Source organism: Muntiacus reevesi, chromosome 2 (genome assembly GCF_963930625.1).
Source record: "Muntiacus reevesi chromosome 2, mMunRee1.1, whole genome shotgun sequence".
Lineage (NCBI taxonomy): Eukaryota > Metazoa > Chordata > Mammalia > Artiodactyla > Cervidae > Muntiacus > Muntiacus reevesi.
In genome coordinates, this window is record NC_089250.1 from 85,537,130 (window position 1) to 85,559,932 (window position 22,803).

General features: G+C 37.8%; 1 protein-coding gene across 1 annotated transcript in view; it reads left to right on the forward strand.

Annotated features, from left to right (window-relative positions):
- LYST (lysosomal trafficking regulator) overlaps positions 1 to 22,803 on the forward strand; it is a 172,847-nt gene that overhangs the window by 5,418 nt on the left and 144,626 nt on the right. Inside the window, exon 2 of the mRNA XM_065922257.1 lies at positions 21,904 to 21,993. The gene's annotated coding sequence lies outside the window, so the exon portion shown is untranslated. The remainder of the gene's footprint in view (positions 1 to 21,903; positions 21,994 to 22,803) is intronic.

Genomic DNA, 22,803 nt, shown 5'->3' on the forward strand with positions numbered 1-22,803 from the left:
AGTGGCCCACCAGGCTCTGCCGTCCCTGGGATTCTCCAGGCAAGAACAATGGAGTGGGTTGCCATTTTCCTTCTCCAATGCATGAAAGTGAAAAGTGAAAGTGAAGTCTCTCAGTCGTGTCCGACTCTTCGCGACCCCGTGGACTGCAGCCTACCAGGCTCCTCCATCCATGGGATTTTCCAGGCAAGAGTACTGGAATGGGTTGCCAGTGGTGATGCTAGTAATCGATATTCTAAAAAGACAGAGAGGAGTAGATAGGGAGATGTGAAATTCATCAGTTCACGTCAGTTTGGTGAAGTAGCTGTTTTGTTTCTTGAAACTGAATCTGGAATGAGTCACATATAATTTAAAAATTTAACATATGTAGGTCTGGAGCGCAGGAGAGAAGTCTGAACCAAGTAAAAAAAGTTTTCTTTAATTCAGTAAATATATTCTTTCAAATACTTTTGGTAGAGCAGGGAGGACAGTGGGTGGAGGTTTGAGCTGGGAGATGTGATTAGGGAAGGTTTGTTTTTCTTTAAACATGGGAAAAAAGGGTACATTAGTGGACTGAAGGAAAGGGGCTATTGAAGAGGAGACAAAATTGAAGTCACAAGAGAAGATAATAGACATAATCTCAGAGGCAGTGGAAGGATTGGGAACAAGAGCACAGGTGCACAGGTGAAAGGGTTATCCTGAAGAAAAGTAGTGATGCATATTCCTTTTGAAAAAAGAAAAGCATATAAAGAGTAGATACAGAGACAAATGAGTAGCCAGGATGGTTTTATTTGTTTCTGTGGAGCAAGGTTATCTGCTGAGATTGAGAAGGAAGAGCATGGATTGGGGTATTTTTGTGGGGAAAGGAAAAGTTACCATTGTGATTGGAAAATGGTCTTGACCAAGGACAAGTGACCTAATCTCTGATAGTGTTGAACACCCATGCAATCACAAATATAGAAAGAGGCTGTCCGTGCTGAAGCAGTTTTCTCCAGCAGGTCCTGTAACAGAGCAGGAGGCAAATAGGCTGAACCTGGATGAGGATTGGAAGGGAAGGTATGATGGAGAACTTGGGTAGAAGGTGGTGTGAAGTCAAGGGATTACTGGTGGGGATGAGGTTGTTAACTGAAGGGCTGAACTTTTAAGTATCCTGCTTGATTACGGAAGAAAGTGAAGCCAAGACAGGGCTGATAAATGTGGAGGATGAAGAATCCCAGTGAGTAAGCTGTAGGATTAGTGGAAGTAAAGGAGTACTAGAGATGGAAAAATGTGATGTGAGAGTCCTAAATTTAAGATTCTGGTACCGGAACAATTGCAGATGAAATAAGAGCCAAAGTATGACCGATGACGGTGGGTAGCCAAGATTAATAGCACTAATTACAATAGTAATACTAATAAAAGCAACTGTTTATTGTGTACTTTATGCTAGTCACTATATGAATGCTTCTTACAGATTAATTATGAGCTTCTCATAATAAATCTATGAGCATTATTATTAGTTAATAATAAATCATACTTATTTTTCACAACCATCCTGTGAAGCACATATTAGGAGCTCCATTTTACAAATGAAAAAACTGGGGCTCAGTGAGATTAAGTAATTTTCCCCAAGGCACACAGCTTGGAAGTACCTGAGTCTTTCTAGCCCCAGAACCCTAATGCCCAACTCCTAAGTCATTCTGGCCTTCTGCCAAGTAGGGGTCATTGAAGAAAAGGAAGTCAAAGTACTCTAAATCCTAGAGTGCCAATGTGTTGGCATTAATTTTTCTCATGGGTAGTGAAGCCCTGGAATAACAGATTTTGTGTGGAAAGAAAGACAGAAATTGTATGACAAAGTTCTCAATGAATGAATGACTCAAAGGTCAGTCAGTGACAACTGAACTATAGTTATAGCCTTAAAAGGGGAAGAAGTGGGATAATAATGTCCAAACCACCTTTGGAAACCAGAATAGTACTGACTTGTCTTCCTGGCTGGGATCTGGGTGTGCATCGTGATTTGTTAAGAGAAGGAGATGAAGTGATCCTCTTGTGTGGAGGTAGAGGATATAGGGAAGTTTCTTAGCAACAGAACTAGGGATTCTAATGGTAGGGAGTAAAGAATTCAGAGTTGAGCCAGGAGGACTTATCTAGTTGTGCATTAAGAATCAGAAAGGAAAAAAAAAAAAAAATCAGAAAGGATGGTGGCAGGCAGGCTGATTATATAATATATTGACTAAACAGATGTTATTTTGAAAATGAAAAGATGTTCATAATTACTGTGGGCCAACAAACATAAAGTAGGACTGTCCTGGACAAACCGAGGTATTTAGTCATGTGGATGTTGGGAAATGAATTGAGCCTTGAATTAGAGGCTCATGAATGGAGCTTACTAGCCTAAGATTATTCTCTAACCCCACAATACTGCCCTGAAATGTTCTGGGTATGTCTTGTTCTATAAGAGTCTGGAAATTTGAAGGAAGTTTTGAATTCATCTCTAGAGGAAAATTTGGAAGTCATTATTAAATAGATGGTACCTGAAACCTTGGATGGATGAGATTGTCAAAGAACACAGAGGAAAGTGAGGCAGAGGGGAGAATGCAGAGGTTCGCCAATGTGAAGGAGCTGGCAAAGAAGCATCCAGACAAGGAGACAGGAGAGAGAGGTCAGAGGGACAGGAGGAAAACCAAAAGAGATTTGGCATCTTCCATGTCATGAGATGGAGCAGGACATGACAACCCACTCCAGTATTCTCACCTGGAGAATCCCATAGACATATTGTAGGCTGTAGAGGCTACAGACTAAAGCCTGGCCAACTACAGTCCATGCCGTCGGAAAGAATCAGACATGACTAAATCAACTTAGCATGAACACACACATGTCAAGAGACAAGAGAGGTTTAAGAATGAGTGATTAATAATCTTATATGCCTCATTGAAAATACCCTGATGCTGGGAAAGATTGAAGGCGGGAGGAAAAGGGGATGACAGGATGAGATGGTTGGGTGGCATCACCGACTTGATGGACACGAGTTTGAGTAAACTCCGGGAGTTAGTGATGGACCGGGAGGCATGATGTGCTGCAGTCCATGGGGTCTCAGAGTCGGACACGACCGAGTGACTGAACTGACTGACTGACTGATGCCTCATGTTCCTCGGAGAGGTCAAAAGAGATAAGGATATCCGTTGGCTTGAGTCTGGCAGTTAGAAGTTTATTGTTGGTCTTGACTTGAATAGTTTCAGTAGAGTGGTATGGGCAAGAGCCAAGCTGCCACACACAGAGTGTGTGTGGGGGGAGGTGAAAAGACTACTTCCAGTGCAGATTACTCTTGAGTAATCTTGAAAGAGGAAGGTGTCGACAGGCTTTTTCTCTTTCTTTCTTTCTTTTTAAATATAGGCAGAGAAAAAGCCAATGGAGATGAAGGGTTAAAAACTGAGAAGAAAATGGAAGTGCTAGCAGTGCCTCCTATTAATGTCTAGTCAGTAATTTTGTAGTAATCAGAGGAGTGAAAGTGAGAGGAAGAAATATTTTAGATCAAGGAAGACAAATTTCATAATAACCATAATTTGTCAGAAACTGGAATGGGTGGAGAGTATTTATAGAAAGGGAATTCCTAATTTGGATGAAATATTGGAAAGTGACATCTAGGTTGTGGACTAACTCTAGGTTTATGTTTTTTCCCCCTCTACTTTTAATCCTATTTTTTTTTGGAATGATATAACCATGTTCCACCTCCAAGGTTGTTGTTAGAATGGATTTGCTCTTTTCTAGGGATTTGTTCTTATAATTCTTACTTCTTAACTTTTTAAAAAGTTAACTATATTTGTACATTGGAAATATTTTCTGGCTAAGTATATTTGTTTTCTATTGTGATTACATTTGATTCTTGGCTGAATTCACTGGTTTTGGTAATTTCTATTTAACAAAAGTGAATTCACATCTATATACGTGTTTTCTGTTATGAATGTGTAAAGAGCAATAATAGTATATTAATTTTTTTCTTCCCTCTTTAAATTTGTTCTGATCAAAATGTTTAACTTGCTGCAGCGGAATTCTTATTAGTTTTGTTGTTCACTTGTCTTGGTTCCTTAGGTTGAAGAGTAATAGTCATAATTGTATAGATATTTTTTCAACAGCATAATTATACAAAGTTTGGATGAGTGTAAAATTAAAACAATCGTGAGAATGGTTTCCTCGTTTATTATAACTATGTGTTTTATTTGAAAGGCAAGTGGAACATTTATCAGTTTGTAAAATGCATTCATTGTTACGTCTTCTGAATATTCATTCATTGAAGTGCAAAATCAGTGTATCCTGGCCAATGGTAAAAGGAAATTTTGCTGGTGTGACTTGTAGGGCAGCTGTTTATATTTGTCAGCTCACTCTTGCACTGCTTTTTGATATTTACTTATCTGAACTTTTAATACACTATGACTTTATTTTTATTTTAGTCTATTAAAGATAAAAATCCTTTGCCATTTTCTCTTAATGATGCTTCCAAAGACAGTAATGCTGATAACTGTTCTTGCTTTTCTCTGTTAGCTTTATTTAAAAATTTTGGAGACTATTTCTAAAGTCATACATTCCATATTACTGAAATGTATTTATTTTCTCTACATCTTATTTAAAAAAAAAAAAAGAATCTCTGGTTTTGACAAAACCTAATGATGCACGATTTAAGGAAATATTTAGAATGTGTAATTTTAATCTTAAATTAATCTTGATGCTTACTGTTACTATATGACTATTACTATATTACTATTTTCTGACTACTGTACTGTTATGAAAGTCCATAACCTAAAAATACTTAGAGATCGTCTACTTTTGTCTTTGTTTGAATATGTATAAGAAGAATGGGGATCAGAAAAGCACTTTGCCTGAGATCCTAAAGAATTTGATGCAAAACAGAAAACTGAAAGTGTTTTTACTTTTAGTCTAGTATTCTTTCTCCTATACCACTAAATTCTTGAATGTTTTAATACACTTTAAAAATGTAATCCCATAGCTGAAAGATGCCTTATACAACATGGAAAACAGTGGTGTTTGGTTTCTAGTATGTAGTTCATGTGTAACTTTAACCCTTTTTCTTTGTACGTGTCTACATGTGGATCACAGTGATAGAAACAGGATTGTAATGATACCAGTGTGGTTGAAAAAAATATATAAAGTGTAGGTTGAATCTGAAATGCATTCTCTTAGAAACTGTTTAGTATACATTTCTGTTTGACTTCTGTTCTCTATCACTCCCAGTCCCTGTGCCCTTCTCTCCTACTATCTGTCCATCCTCATGAATGGTTAGAGAACAGCAGATGAAGCAACCAGATCTCAGTTTGGTCTTACTGTTGTTTTTCTTGATATGAAATGTTCTGTAATAGTAAACACATATTTGTCTATAATTGCCTCAGCTGAATTTTTTTCTTTAGGAGGGAAGCTAATTTTCATTGTGTCTGTAAGAATTACAGAGGAATGAGGAAACTAATTCTATCTACATTTGCAAGAAGTCTTTCAACCTTGTCAATATCTGTGTTCAGTATTTCTGAAACTTATTTTGCAGGCCTTTTACCTTATACAAGATATATGTTAAAAACTTCATCATTATGATGTTACTTTATAAATTATTTTTTACTGTTTTCGTTTCACATTTAGCATGAGGCTCCAGGACTTTTTTTGTGTGTGTTTCTTTAGGAGGTATGGAAAACTACCATGTCTACTGTAGATTTTAAAGAACTTTGAAACTGTAAACTCCGAATCATACTCTTTAAAATAGGAAGAATAAACATCTAAGCTTTTATTGCTGAAGTTTTTTGTTTTTAATCTAACAAATTTTGGTAAAGATTTTTAGGTGTTTCTGTAGCACTTTCCTTAATACATTAAGTTCTTGCCGTGGAATGGAGAAAGGCTTTTGTAAATGTGCCAGTTTATTTCTCAGTGCTTTAGGTGTGGGAATATTTCACAAAGGAATTTGAGTAACAAAATGTTTACTGTCAAAGTTAGTATTACATGAATTGGTTTCTATTTATTGAGCTCTTACTATTTGACTTATTTTTAAACAAATAAGACCTGATTTCCCTTCTTAAAGTATAATCTAGCTTTGAAAGAAACAGTGTAATCCTGTAATACAATGTAGTGAGTCCTAAGATACAGGCATTTAGAAAAGTAATTGGTACTTAATGGGAATTTCGTAGCAGCAACAACATGATTTGAAAAAAAAAACAAACAGTGAATTAATGTTGAGAACCTTTAGGAGGAATTATGGCATAGTACATTGTGTTTTGAGATGTGTTGAGAGATTTAAAAAAAAGTTAGATAGCAGAGGGAGTTCCATAGCATGATAATAAGGAATTGGGATCTTATTCCCTAGGAATTGAGGTGCCATTTATGATTTTAAGGAATGTGGCTGACGTTTTTAGCAGTTGAAGAATTTGAACTGAATGGAAATGCACCAAGAAGAGTGACCAATTAAGAGGTTGTTGGTATTGCAAGTGAGAGAGATGAAGACCAGAGAATGCTTCATCGTAAGAGGAGAGGGGAAGGACCAAATTCAAGGTGATGATCATAACAGCTAACAATTATTGATCTTTCTACAATCTGCCAGGCACAGTGCTATCTCATTTAGCTTTAACATTCACAACAACTCAAGGTGCTCTTAGGAACTCAGTTTTATAGATAAGAAATTGAGACTTAGAGGAAATCAAGTCTAAGGTCACAGAGTTAGCAAGTAGGAGATGCAGAGGTGAACCAGCCAGCTGTCAAGAGGAAGAATTGACTAGGCCCCAGATGAAGTGCTATTCTTTTTTTTTTTTTCCTCATGAGTGACTGGGTAGAGGCCATTAACTGAAATAGGAATGAGGAAGGAAGAGCTAGTTTGTTGGAGGGAGGAGTCAATGTTTGTTTTGAAGAAGAGAAATTTGATAGAATACAAAGAGAGTGCCTGGGCCTGAATCCTGCATCTGATAATTGTAGCTCTGTGACCTTGAGCAGTTACCTAACCTCACTGTGCTTCAGTTTCCAACATGTGACAGATAGGGGTATATTTGTACTTATGAGACTGTTATGGGGATTAAACCAACCACTCCAATAGAGTGCTTATGGAAGTGCCTAATGTGTAGTAATTAATCATGGTAGGTATTAGGTGTATCACCATCATTATCATTCTGTAAAAATCTAGAGATCTGTTATGAAGATGGATGAGCTATTCAGTATAAAACTTCTGGCACAATTATTCCTAGTGGGAATGTACAGCCAGGAGAGATGATTTACTTGGTGGGCCTTCATTGTTCTTTTTGGTGCAGCCACAGTGTCTCAAAATTTCCATTCTTTTATGGTGCTCAGGATCAAATACAGATCATCTCCTGAGCTATCTGCTTGTCCAGTTTGTTTTAGAGAAAACGAACTGCTTGTTGAAGAGCTTTAGTGTGATACATTTTGGTGTGACTTTCTTGGAATTTCTTTTAAAATTCTGCCTTGGTACACTGTGCCTGGATTCCTTTATTTCCTGCCCACTTTTGTTGTACAAGGAGCCAGGATGACCTCTCCTCTCTCAGCCAAAGTTTTCCTCCACATTTACTAGTTACGGATTATTATAGTCCTGTATACTTAATATGGAACACTAGGTCAGAGCCAGTCAACTTTTATCCCCCTTATGTTGCAATCCCCATTAGGGCTGAAGGTGTTGCTTCTTTTTAAAATATAAATACTTCTTTCCAGGAGGAGCAGAATTTTCTTTTTTTCAGTTCACTTCTTGATGTGAATGAGACATGAGGAAACATGGAAAATGATAACATGAACCTGTAGAAGACCTTGAGAAGTTTAGGATGGCAGGATATATTGCCTGGAGAACAGATAGGCATGATTACTGCCTAATTATAGGTACACTTAGTGCCAGACCCAGTCACTAGAATGCTCTAACAGGTAATATTCTAAAAGATATAGTTTGGCTGTGAAAGTGTTACTCACTAAATTGTGTCCGATTCTTTGTGACCCTGTGGACTGTAGCCTGCCAGGCTCTTCAGTCTATGAAATTCTCCAGGCAAGAATACTGGAGCAAGAATACTGAAGCCTTTCCCTTCTCCAGGGGATCTTCCCAACCCAGGAATTAAACCTAGGTCTCCTGCATTGCAGGCAGATTCTTTTTTGGTTTGGTTATGAGAAGTTTCTCAAAAATTTCATGCCATATTAGGAAGAACATTGGATAGGAATCTGAAGGTGTAAAGCCCTGTGACTTTTGGGAAATCTCTTAACCTCCAACTGCCTTAGGGTTCTTATCTATTAATGTAAAATTTTGAGGGAGATACTAAGATCATTTAATTCTCTGTTAAGATAGTTATTCAGACTGTAAACAATTTGCCTTTGCAGACAATGTTTTATGAGGTGTTTATATCTATAAGGCTCTTCTCCAGGTTGTTTAAACTACAGTGTCCCTGAAAATGACATTGTGAGAGAACCCTGGGAAGAAGGTTTGGGAAAGTGCTGGTGTTAACGTCATCAAGCTTAACTGGCCCTAGGGTTTGCCTCACATGTGCTACCCTACTTTTGGAGCCCTTTCCTTAATCATCAGAGCCACCCCAAATGACTTGGATGTGTGGGAACACCTTCTTCCCTTGCTTGACAGGGTACTGGGTGGGGGTCTTGACAAATTTGTTGTTAGCCATCCAAATTGAAACTGTCAGTTCAGTTCCCAGGGGGCCTTGGATAGTTACTCAGACTCCTTAGGGTCCAGAGTTCAAAGCCTCAATGACATTTTTTTTCCCTCATTAATATCGCATTAGTATCTAAGGAGCTGGAGACCAGTGTAAACTTCATAACAGTGTGTGACATCCTGATTGTGAATCAGGTATTCTTTCATGCAGAATTCAGAAAATCAAGTTCAATATTTGTCAAGAAGCACCTGAACTCTAAACAACAGCTATAACCTGAAACAACTGTCATAATTTCTTTCGAAGTTAATCGTTAAATGGAAGTTGAACATCATCCTCAAGTATGGTGAATTATCAGTAATTATGGGATTGTGATTTATCTTGCAAAAAAGGTTTATATTATCACTAAGGTAGTTTTTCGGAGAAGGCGATGGCACCCCACTCTAGTACTCTTGCCTGGAAAATCCCATGGATGGAGGAGCCTGGTAGATTGCAGTCCATGGGGTTGCCAAGAGTCGGACACGATTGAGTGACTTCACTTTAACTTTTCACTTTCATGCATTGGAGAAGGAAATGGCAACCCACTCCAGTGTACTTACCCGGAGAATCCCAAGGACAGGGGAGCCTGGTGGGCTGCACTCCATGGGGTCGCTAAGAGTCGGACACAACTGAAGCGACTTAGCAGCAGCAGCAGCAAGGTAGTTTTTATGGATCTCCAATTCAGCTGTTTAATTTAGAACTTTGTTGAAGTGTCACACCCTTTAATTCTCATTTTAAATTCCAAGGACTTTATAAAAGTAAGGCCATGAAATATGTTTTACTTTTTTACATTCAGTGACTATCACATTTTACTTCAGTTTTCTCAAGAGAATATTTATTTTCCACTATAACATAGGTTGTAAAGATGCTTATATTAATAAATATATGTAATAAATGGATAAGCAACAAGGGTATACTGTACAACACAGGAAAATATAGCCATTAGTTTGTAGTAACTTTAAGTGGAATATAATCTATAAAAATATTAAATCACTAGGCTGTACATCTGAAGCTAATGTAATATTATTGTAAATCAACTATACTTCAATTAGAATAAAAGCAAGTAAGCTACTTGTAAGAAGAAAAAATTTTGGTATGTAAATAATATCATCATAAACTTTCTGTCTTAAGTCTGTAGTTGGGAATCATTCTGATAGCTATTATTTAATATATCTAGCATGACCAAACATTTACAAGGTAAAGTCCAGATTAGCAGATTAGCTTCTTAGATGTTGTATAATTTAACTCAACTGATGTGTCTTATCTAGCTGATTCTTTAAAGAGAATTCTGTTATCTGAACAAGATCATTTCCTAGTATCTTCTCCCTTCCCCCATCCAAATCTCTTGTATATTTGGCTCTGTGTTATGGTTACAAAAGTGTGTAGGGAGAGATTTTTTAATCTTGTTTGCAGATGTACAGATTGTAGACTAGTGAACTTTGAGTAAAGATTCTGGGCAACATTTAGAGACATTTAGTGTTAAGGAAACTTCTTTGCCCATTGTCTGATTTTTAATTGACCTGACAGAAGAAAAGCTGGGTCTTCTAAATGTCGTTATTTTAGTTCCAGTTAATTAGCTCCAAAAATATCATATAACTCCCAAGACAATTGTCATGGGACCTTGAAATATTGACTTTGGTTATTGTCACCTATAGAATGTGGGGCTGGAGAGTATGAAGTGGAAAGTTTCTGCCATTGGGTAAATGCACGAAATGATCAAAATAGTGTTACCGGTTTTCAAGTTTTTTTGATCTTTAGTGATATTCTTTGCAAAGAATATGTGAAATCTTTGGGAAAGTCATAAATCAGTCTATAATAAATATATACTAAACTCTGTGACGAGATGGGATTTAGCATAGTTAAGAGTTCATGTGAACAACCCTTATTTTCATGAAAGCTGCTTCAAATTGCAACAGACTCTGATTCAGTAAGAATTCACAGAGTACTAATTATTTTGTGTATTATTTGTGTAAGTCTCACAATAATCCTGTGATTTTTAGTAGTCTTCTATTTTTTGGTACCTAGTACATTTCTGAAAAATATTCTTTGTGATGATAATTTCTCTAATACTGTTGTAGTTAGCAGATTTAGGTAAGTACTGGGTTGGCCAAAAAGTTCATCTGCATTTTCCCATAACATCATGCAGAAAAACCAAATGAACTTTTTGGCCAATTCAATATTATTTTGAAAGACAATTTACCAGAAATTTTGGTGTTCAGTGAAAGATTAAGAAGTGAGTCCTTCAGACGGTGCTGTTAGATGAGAAAAAGTATGCTTTTTAATCAGGCCATAAGAATAAAGTTCATTATTTTAACATTTTTTGTTTCTTTTCCTTTTTCTTCTTGTTTACTGTAGAAGGCAGATTGCAAGGAAGAGGCAAAAAATGCAGATACCTTCTGCTTTTGTTTTCAGTGTTTCCTTGGAAACTCCATCATCATAAGCAGACCCTTAATATTTCCTGCAAACTGGTCTGAGGAAAGGGTGTAGTGATCTTTTATTCCTCTAGATGGCACTCTGTTGGAACATGTTAAGCTAGTGTCAAGCGTTTAAAATCAGTTCAGTTCAGTTGCTCAGTTGTGTCTGACTCTTTGAGACCTCATAAACTGCAGCACACCAGGCCTCCCTGTCCATCACCAACTCCCAGAGTTTACTCAAGCTCATGTCCATTGAGTCGGTGATGCCATCCAACTATCTCATCCTCTGTCATCCCTTTCTCCTCCCACCCTCAATCTTTCCCAGCATCAGGGTCTTTTCCAATGAGTTAGCTCTTTGCATCATGTGGCCAAAGTATTGGAGTTTCAGCATCAACATCAGTCCTTCCAATGAATATTCAGAACTGATTTCCTTTAGGATGGACTGATTGGATCTCCTTGCAGTCCAAGGGACTCTCAAGAGTCTTCTCTAGCACCACAGTTCAAAAGCATCTTTGCTTTTCAAAAGCATCAATTTTTTGGTGCTCAGCTTTCTTTAGAGTCCAACTCTTACATCTATACATGACTACTGGAAAAACCATAGCCTTGACTAGACGGACCTTTGTTGGCAAAGTAATGTCTCTGCTTTTTAATATGCTGTCTAGGTTGGTCATAGCGCTTTTCTTCCAAGGAGTAAGCGTCTTTTAATTTCATGGCTGCAGTCACCATCTGCAGTGATTTTGGAGCCCAGAAAAATAAAGTCTGCCACTGTTTCCCCATGTATTTGCCATGAAGTGATGGGACTGGATGCCATGATCTTAGTTTTCTGATTGTTGAGCCTTAAGCCAACTTTTTCACTCTCCTCTTTTACTTTCATCAAGAGGCTCTTTAGTTCTTCTTCACTTTCTGCCATAAGGGTGGTGTCATCTGCATATCTGAGGTCATTGATCTCCCGGCAATCTTGATTCCAGCTTGTGCTTCATCCAGCCCAGCGTTTCTCATGATGTACTCTGCATAAAAATTAAATAAGCAGGGTGACAATATACAACCTTGATGTACTCCTTTTCCTATTTGGAACCAGTCTGTTATTCCATGTCCAGTTCTAACTGTTGCTTCTTTACCTGCATACAGATTTCTCAAGAGGTAGGTCAGGTGGTCTGGTATTCCCATCTCTTTCAGAATTTTCCACAGTTTATGTGATCCACACAGTCAAAGGCCTTGGCATAGCCAATAAAGCAGAAGTAGATGTTTTTCTGGAACTCTCTTGCTTTTTCAATGATCCAGCAGATGTTGGCAGTTTGATCTCTGGTTCCTCTGCCTTTTTTAAAACCAACTTGAACATCTGGAAGTTCACAGTTCATATGTTGCTGAAGCCTGGCTTGGAGAATTTTGAGCATTACTTTACTAGCGTATGTGATGAGTGCCATTGTGCAGTAGTTTGAGCATTCTTTGGCATTGCCTTTCTTTGGGATTGGAATGAAAACTGACCTTTTCCAGTCTTGAGGCCACTGCTGAGTTTTCCAAATTTGCTGGCATATTGAGCGCAGCACTTTCATGGCATCATCTTTTAGGATTTGAAATAGCTCAACTGAAACTCCATCACCTCCACTAGCTTTGTTTGTTCCAGGATGTCTGACTCTGGGTGAGTGATCAGACTATCATGGTTATCTGGGTTCATGAAGATCTTTTTTGTACAGTTCTTCTGTGTATTCTTGCCACCTCTTCTTAATATTTTCTGCTTCTGTTAGGTCCATACCATTTCTGTCCTTTTGCCAAGAGAATGCACTGGCCATAGCAAACACCCTCTTCCAGCAACGTAGAGAAGACTCTACACATGGAGATCACCAGATGGTCAACACCAAAATCAGATTGATTATATTCTTTGCCACCAAAGATGGAGAAGCTCTATACAGTCAGCAAAAACAAGACCAGGAGCTGACTGTGACTCAGATCATGAACTCCTTATTGCCAAATTCAGACTTAAATTGAAGAAAGTGGGGAAAACCACTAGACCATTCAGGTATGACCTAAATAAAGTCCCTTATGATTATACTGTGAAAGTGACAAATAGATTTAAAGGAGTAGATCTGATAGACAGAGTGCCTGATGAACTATGGACAGAGGTTCATGACATTGTACAGGAAACGGGGATCAAGACTACCCCCAAGAAAAAGAAATGCAAAAAAGCAAAATGGCTGTCTGAGGAGGCCTTACAAATAGCTGTGAAAAGACGGGAAGTGAAAAGCAAAGGAGAAAAGGAAAGATATACCCATTTGAATGCAGAGTTCCAAAGAATATCAAGGAGAGATAAGAAAGCCTTCCTCAGTGATCAGTGCAAAGAAATAGAGGAAAAGAAAGAGAAATTAAGGAAACAATACCATTCACCATTGCAACAGAAAGAATAAAATACTTAGGAGTATATCTACCTAAAGAAACAAAAGACCTATACATAGAAAACTATAAAACACTGATGAAAGAAATCAAAGAGGACACAAACAGATGGAGAAACATACCATGTTCATGGATTGGGAGAGTCAATATTGTCAAAATGACTATACTACCCAAAGCAATCTATAGATTCAATGCAATCCCTATCAAGCTACCAATGGTATTTTTCACAGAACTAGAACAAATAATTTCACAATTTGTATGGAAATACAAAAAACCTCGAATAGCCAAAGTAATCTTGAGAAAGAAGAATGGAACTGGAGGAATCAATCTGCATGACTTCAGACTATACTACAAAGCCACAGTCATCAAGACAGTATGGTACTGGCACAAAGACAGAAATATAGATCAGTGGAACAGAATGGAAAGCCCAGAGATAATTTCACGAACCTATGGACACCTTATCTTTGACAAAGGGGGCAAGAATATACAATGGAAAAAAGACAACCTCTTTAACAAGTGGTGCTGGGAAAACTGGTCAACCACTTGTAAAAGAATGAAACTAGAACACTTTCTAACACTATACACAAAAATAAACTCAAAATGGATTAAAGAGCTAAATATAAGACCAGAAACTATAAAACTCCTAGAGGAGAACATAGGCAAAACACTCTCCGACATAAATCACAGCAGGATCTTCTATGACCCACCTCCCAGAATATTGGAAATAAAAGCAAAAATAAACAAATGGGACCTAATGAAACTTAAAAGCTTTTGCACAACAAAGGAAACTATAAGTAAGGTGAAAAGACAGCCCTCAGATTGGGAGAAAATAATAGCAAACAAAGCAACAGACAAATGACTAGTCTCAAAAATATACAAGCAACTCCTACAACTCAATTCCAGAAAAATAAATGACCCAATCTAAAAATGGGCCAAAGAACTAAGCAGACATTTCTCCAAAGAAGACATACAAATGGCTAACAAACACATGAAAAGATGCTCAACAGCACTCATTATCAGAGAAATGCAAATCTAAACCACAGTGAGGTACCATTACATGCCAGTCAGGATGGCTGCTATCCAAAAGTCTGCAAGCAATAAATGCTGGAGAGGGTGTGGAGAAAAGGGAACCCTCTTACAGTTGGTGGGAATGTACAGCCACTATGGAGAACAGTGTGGAGATTCCTTAAAAAACTGGAAATAGAACTGCCATATGACCCAGCAGTCCCACTTCTGGGCATACACACCGAGGAAGCCAGATCTGAAAGAGACACGTGCACCCCAATGTTCATCGCAGCACTGTTTATAATAGCCAGGACATGGAAGCAACCTAGATGCCCATCAGCAGATGAATGGATAAGGAAGCTGTGGTACATATACACCATGGAATATTACTCAGCCATTAAAAAGAATTCATTTGAATCAGTTCTAATGAGATGGATGAAACTGGAGCCCATTATACAGAGTGAAGTAAGCCAGAAAGATAAAGACCAATATGGCATACTAACGCATATATATGGAATTTAGAAAGATGGTAACGATAACCCTATATGCAAAACAGAAAAAGAGACACAGATGGACAGAACAGACTTTTGGCCTCTGTGGGAGAAGGCGAGGGTGGGATGTTTAGAGAGAACAGCATCGAAACATGTATATTATCAAGGGTAAAACAGATCACTAGCCCAGATTGGATGCATGAGACATGTGCTTGGGGCTGGTGCACTGGGAAGACCCAGAGGAATCGGGTGGAGAGGGAGGTGGGAGGGGGGATCGGGATGGGGAATACATGTAACTCCATGGCTGATTCATGTCAATGTATGGCAAAAACCATTACAATATTGTAAAGTAATTAGCCTCCAACTAATAAAAATAAATGGGGGGAAAAAAAAAGAAATAGAGGAAAACGATAGAATGGGAAAGACCAGAGATCTCTTCAAGAAAATTAGAGATACTGACGGAACATTTCATGCAAAGATGGGCTCAATAAAGAACAGAAATGGTATGGACCTATCAGAAGCATTTAAAATAGAACTGCATAAAACATTTACCAAAAGTGTTTACTGATGTCATATAATCTCTGAAGATCCACATAACAACTCTGTGGGATGGACATTTTTTGGGGAGGAAGCCAAACTTCACACATAGAGTTCTGTGTGATGGACAGTAATTGCTTGATTCCAAACCTCCCGCCTTTGTTTTCACCATTGTTAGAATATTAACAATTTGACTGTTCAGAACAGACTCAAAAGCTAGCAAAAACAGAGTGAATAATCAGACTAGTACATATTTATTGAAATATTTATTGAGTAAGTAATAAGATATTGGTTGAATTAATGATTAGTGAAAAAGTGAATTGTAGCACAACAGACTCTGTCCTCCTTATCACCAAGACCACTCATTATTTGATAGTTCTTGAGGACCACTGGCGTACTTCTTGCCATATTGTCGAGATTTTATCTTCTGTGGTAAATATAGTATCATTGGTAGTACTGATTAAAGCATAGAATTGATAATATATTTTAAAAATGCCTAAAAGTTAAGAATATGTAGTAATGACTTGGTGTAGGGGCAGGTATAGTAGCCCTGCCATATTTCACGAAGGTAAATGTTTGAAAATACACTGTACTGAGGATGATAGCATAATTCTGTGATATTTTGGATAATAGGTTGTGGCAGAACCAGAACCAGATCAGAACTAAAATATCAAAGTCAGCTTTCCTAAAATGTCTATGGGAGGTCTCACTCAGTAAAAGCAAAGCATATTTTATTGACCATCCTTTTCCAGAGGGTAAAGGAAATAATCGGGGAGCTGATACTCTGGGCCTAATTTTGACCCCCTGTGAGGGCTTAGTGAACATAATGGGAAGAGGTAACAATGATCTGTTCTCCAGAAAACTTACTTCATGATTACTCAACTACAGTGACCTTTCACTTCCCTTCCAACACTAACATGCAGAGTCACACTCTGGATGTTGTCATCATCTGGAACTATTTGATTCAGAAATCTACAAATACCCATATCTTCCTTGCTACATCCTCTGTTCTTCTCTCTCATAGAGATTGAGTACCTGAATTTCCTCTTTGTGTGTCAACATGTGCCTGGCCTTTTTCTTTTTTCTACCCAGCCTGTACCCCATTTTTTACCATATGAACTATTCTTTCACCTGTACCCCTGATTCCTTCCTCTTATGCTTCTGCTGCCTCCACTCACCAGAACCCTCATTTCAAGATCAGTGATACAATCTGTATTCTCTATTATGAGATACAAGCAGCTGAATCCTGGAGAATCTGAAACATTTGAGAAAATTGATCACATCAGAAATTCACAGTTTTCAGCCAGCGCCCCAGGAAATCCTTTTATTTATCCTTGATCACTGTTCTCTCCATCCTTGTTTTCCTGCTTCTCGTTTTGCTTTTTGATACCAAAAACTTAGTGTAATTCTTCTGGGAACTCGACTTGAGCCTCTCTTCCTATCTGGAATGCCTTCCTCCTTTTCTCCCTTCACCTGTTCAACTTTTTTCAAAATTATCTCATTCATGAAGCTTCCCTGGCCACTCAGATTGGGTTCAGTACTTCTTATCAGTACACAGTGCCCTGTGAATTGGTTTGCCTTTGCCACATAATGTGATCTTCCTGGGGGTGGGCAGAGACTGGGACTGCTTGCCCACTTTGTACTCTTCGTGCCTGGCACAAAGCGGGTATCTAGTAAGTGATAAGTGAAAAAATAATAAACAGAAAGAAGAAGACTTGAAGCAAAGCTGGAATATAGAGAATTGGAGATACAGAGTTCCTAAATATCAAAGAAAAGATCGGTAAGGTGCCATATATAGTTTCTAGAAGGGAAAGTGGTTGTGAGATGTCCATAGACAGAGTCTTTATTGAACAGTTGGAAAAAATATGTGAAGAAAAAGTTGAAGCAAACTGGCCAAATGAACTCAGATTTTAAAATAACATGTGCATAACAAAGAAAGGAGGATATGAAACAAATAGCAAAAACAAAATTATTTATATATAAAAGAGGAACACAACCCTCTGAGAATAATGAGCTAAGGTTTTAAAAATGTTAAAACTGACCTTTACATTTTATATATAGAAGATGAAAATAACAAGCAAATATTGGATTCTGCTTTTAAACAAACTGACCCTATAATCAGAGACAGAGAATAAATGAAAGTTCTCAATTTCTACTTTATTTACATCTTCTCTAACATGAAGAATGATCTATACACAGATTAATAAGGGTAGAAGTAAGAAGAATAGTAGGAGAAAATGTAAGCCCAAGATTGAGGAGGAGATTGTCCCAGAACCTCTGGTTGCTCTAAATGAATTCACACCTCAGGTTCAGATTCTGAGAAAATTTGTTAATGTCATTGCTCAACTGGTAATCTTTGAGCTATTACAGTGAATTTGAAAACTTTTAGAAGATTGTGAAGAATAAACTTCCAAAATTATAAAAAAGAATGTAGATTTCATAGACTTTAGTGAGTTTGAAGTTACCTCCACAAAAGCTTCTTAAAGATCATTTAAAAAGATTTTTACAGAAGTGTTTACAGAAGAATAGATGGACAGGAAAGGTTGAGGAGAGTCTCTGAAACTGACTCATGCAGATAACCCAGTTTCTGCTTTTGATGGGGATGTACATGTGCAGATCAAGAGAATGTTGCAGCTGTAATATGCATAGAATCCCATGAGGTATTTGACGTCATCTGTTCTATCATTCTGTTTGGGGGGGCACATGGAGAGCTGGACTGTAGTATAGGTACAGTTATTGAACAGCGGAACTTGATTTTAGTTACTGCAGCTGTGTGGGAAATCTCTTAGAGGCTGCTGTTTTTGACACTGTTCCACTCATCAGTTTAACACCTCCCACTTCTCGCTCTCAGCTGGATTACCCTGTGGTTTATTTCACTGAGAAAATCGAAGCCTCCAAATCTTGGTCTTCCCGCTGCCAGACACACGAGTCTTCCTGCATCTGCACTCATGAGCTCTGCCATGCTTCTCACTCCGTTGAATGGATTGCCTTCTTCCTTCTGCTTGCACATTGGATGCTGTTTATTTTGCCTCCTCACTGTTGCTGGTATTATCTCCTCTCATTGTAGTTTTTCATCTGATTTCCTTTTTCTGTTGGAGAAACATGCTACATGAATATGCTATGATTGCTTACAAACATGCCATAATATCTTTTTTTCTTAAAAAACTAAACAATTCCCCTATCCAGAGTCCCCTTCAAGCTGCCACCTATTTCCTTGCTACCCTTTTTGACGGAACTCCTCTAAAGGGTTTTCTAAACATCTTACCTCCATTTCTTCGCCATTCTTTGCCACTCCACTGAGACACTGTTTGACAAGGTTGTCAGGAACTTCCATGTTGCTAAGTCCAATGGTCAGTTCCCCATTTCCATCTTACTTAACCTCTCAGCAATATTTGACACAGTTGATCACTCTTTCCTGTTTCAGGTTTTCCTCACTTGGTTTCTGGGAAGGACCATGCTCCTGAATTTTTTCTGCCTCACATGCTGTTCCTTCTTAGTCTCCTGTGCTGGAACCTCTTCACCTCCCTAACTCAGCAATGTAGACCCCAGGGCTCAGTCCTGGACCCTGTTCTCTGCCCCACTTGCACTTATTCTCTGGGTGCCCCCTGTTGAGTACTCTAGCCACCAGCCACAGTCCCATCATTGCAGAAAGTTCTTTCAGACGGCATTGCTCTGGGTTATTCCATCCGTATTATCTCATTAAAATGCATCTGCATGCTGATAACTTCCAAACTGATTTCACCTGTCCCAGCCTCCCACCTGAGCCCAGCTTGCTATGTCCAGCTGCCTGCCTGATACCCTTTACTTGCTTCTTAAGAGACCTGTCAGACTTGACAGAGCTAAGGATAAACTTTATTATACTTTCTCTCCCAACCAGTCTTACCTATTCCTTGCACAGCCTTAAAAAAAAAACTTGGTTGGAGCTTAGGCAAGGAAAGGAGGGTGGGCAGGAAGGAGACTTCCACTGTTCGGGAGAGACAGTTCCAGAGGAACACTCCTGTTTCTTCCTACATCTTACTTCAGTCCCTGAAAAGTAGGAGTGAGTGACTTTTCACACTTTTGTAGTAATATCTAACTTCTTTTTTTCTCTTGCACTCAGTATCTGGTGCATCAGATATACACTAATCTCAATGCCTTGGAATATTTTTTCCTCATATAGTCACATAGTCTGTTTTGTTAACTTCATTCAGGTTTTTGCTCAGAATGTCCTCTTTAGACATTCCCTGCCAACCCTATCTAAAGTAGCCTTCCTGTCATTCTGTATCCTTATTCTATTTTATGCTGGCATTACATTTATTTTTTCTGTCTCTACCCCACTAGAATCCTTGAGCATAGGGATCTTTTTGTATCAAAAATAGTAGCTGGTGTATAGTAACTGTTCAATAAATGTTTGTTTAATTAAATGGCATATTGATGATGACATTTATGTCATTTCTAATGACATAAAACCAGAGGGTATAATTGATACATGGTCAGTTTTTTGTTTGTTTTGGTTATTTTATATTTTACACTTTGCTAGTCGCTGAATTAGAGAAAGTGAAACCTATTGTTTTTCTGAAAAGGTCATTTATATGACCTTTTGCATATATATAGGCATTTTGCTAGGATGCATTTCATTTATGGTAAAATTTTAATAGTATAAAAATTATAGTAATATTGTTGGAGCAAGTTTTATTTATTATGACATTATAATAATAGTTATAAGTTGAAAATTATAATGATGATGAATTTGAAATTTGGCATTTTTTTCCATAAAGTACAAAAAGTAACAAGACAGGGTCCCTGGCCTTAAGGAACTTGTTACCTAGGGGGTAAGACAGTCATACAGATAAGTAGCTACACAGGGGCAAAAACATGTAATGTTCTAAAAGGCACATTTTCAATTTATTAAAAAACTATATTTCCATGCTTTATGGACACCTAGCATAACATAGAGTGGTTTTTTTAAAAGTCAGAACACAGCTGTGAATAATGAGTGATGGCAGAGCGCAGGAGGACACAGCTCATTGTTCTGGCAGGTGGGATTATGATTTTGGATGGAGTGTAACCCCATGGATATCCAAGCCGGACAGTGTACAGTATGGAGATAAAGAAGCCATGTCAGTGGCTTTCTAAGAGCATTAGAAAAGTCCCTCAGCTTGGCCTGGAAATGTCTCTCAGTAAGAGAAACAGATGGATTCAGTTTTCTGGCAACTTTCACTTCTAATAGCCAGCCTGAGTTAGCTGGAATCGTTTTAGTATCTGAGATAAATGGCTCTATCTTGTAGTAATCCAAGCTAGAGGGTGCCAGTAGTCAGAGCGATTCATACAGTACCTCCTTACACTCATCGTTCGATAGGTGATTTCCTTGTCTGTAATTTTAGAGTTAAAAATATATGGATGATGCAATAGGAGCAGATATGGAAAGTGTTTTGAGACTCCACTCCAGGACTGTTTTGTTTGGTGGAGCAGTTGATGCCCTGGTGGTTGGCCAGTGGAGTGGGCAAGTAAGACTGAGATCCAGCCTGTGCTTTGATAGCTGTGTGCCATGGGCTGCACCATCCTAAAAGTGTTTTTTCCCTAATTCACATAAAGTCCTGTGTAGTCCAAGAGCAGTTCTGTCCTATTTCCTGCCTACTTTATTCTCAAGGGCCTAGAATAGTGTGTAGTATAAGAACCGTCTGTCAAGCTGAACAGAATTCAAGACAGTGGTCTAGATTTGAGCATTTTAAGCAATTAAAGGTCATTTTGATTTTAAAAGCCTGTGGCTCAAAATAAACCTTACTGTTTGCCTTATAACTATAATAAGAAAATATTTTTCATGCCTCTGCCTGGTAAAAGTTATAGCAAAGGAGAAAACTACAGAGAAGCATCTTCTTACTACCCCAGAAGTAGGAATTTATCCTTTGGTATTCTAGAGATAGCCTTCGCTGTGTTATACATAGGAGATTAATTCATTTTTAAAAATTCAGAAAGGGTAGAAAACTTGGTGGTGGTTTATTCATTCATTGGCTGTAGTATTTTCTGAGTTCTCATGTATCCTCAAATATATTTTACAGGAAAGTAATAACTTGACTGTCATGTATATAGATGATATTCTACTGCCTTCTAGATTTCATTATTAAGAAGACAGATGGTGCCCAGTTCTTCCTCCTTTATAGTGGTTTACTGGAGTTTATAAGTTGGGAGTTGGGAGAGGAGCTGTAGGGAGCTGTGATCATGTACAGATCAAATATGTTGCAAGACTTCATCTCTCAAGATCCCATTCTTAAAGCTACAGGCATTTTTTAGTGTGCTCTTGAGATTTAAAAAATTGTTGGCTGTTTCATACATCAAATATGAAGACTAGCCTCTGGTTTTTATGTCAAAATTTTAATTTTTAAAATTATTTGTGTTTAGCTATCACCATTAATGGTTATCCTGTATTGTTTTGTTTTATCCTGGTTTTTTTTTTTTTGGTAGGTCTAGCTTTGTTCTAAGAATATTTGTTTCGTCCAGTTCATGAACTCAATTTATAAAGACGCTAAATGTTACAGAAGTGTTGAAAGATTGGTGAGTATTTAATGTAACATATATTAACAGCCAAAATACTTGATTCAGTCTAAGACTTTGAAACTAATAGTTATATGATGTTAATTAAAACCCAAAGTGAAAATACCTAAACTTTCCAGACATATAAATTACGGTTATTCATACTATGGCACATTGCACAATGGTTTAAAGGAATGAACTTAATGTTGAGAGGGAAATGCAAAGTTATAAAAAGATGCATATGTTTTTAAAATAATTAAAATGATACTGAATATTTTATGCCTATGATGTATCAAAATTATAAAAATATATATGGAAATGATAAAACAGCAACTAAGGAGGTGGAAGGGGTGTGGGTGGAGTGTAGCTTTCCTGTACTGTAATGTTTGATTTCTCTACACACGTACACAGGCACACACTCATTCCCCCCCATGCATGAGAACTGAACTGAACATAGTTTAATGTTAATACTTGCTAGATCTGAGGTCTCAGTATTTGCTATAACCTCACGTTATAGAATCTTTGTTTTTTTCCTGGGCGTTTGAAATGTTCCAAACAAATCTTTAAAAAATACCATACAATCATCTTTTCAGTTGGCATTCAGAATGGCTGAAAAACATTCAGTTAAATTCAGCATTCTTATTAGATGCGTGGGAAGAAACAAGTATTTCTTACTGTGCCAAGCAGAAGTGCCCCCATCACTCCTGCCAGTGTTGTTTTGCTAGTGCTGTTAATAACTAATGCAGCTAGAAGAGTGACAAGTGTGTGAATATTAGATGGAAAAGTTCGCATTTTTTGTTATTTGTAGTTGACAGGGTTTTAGATTTGGAA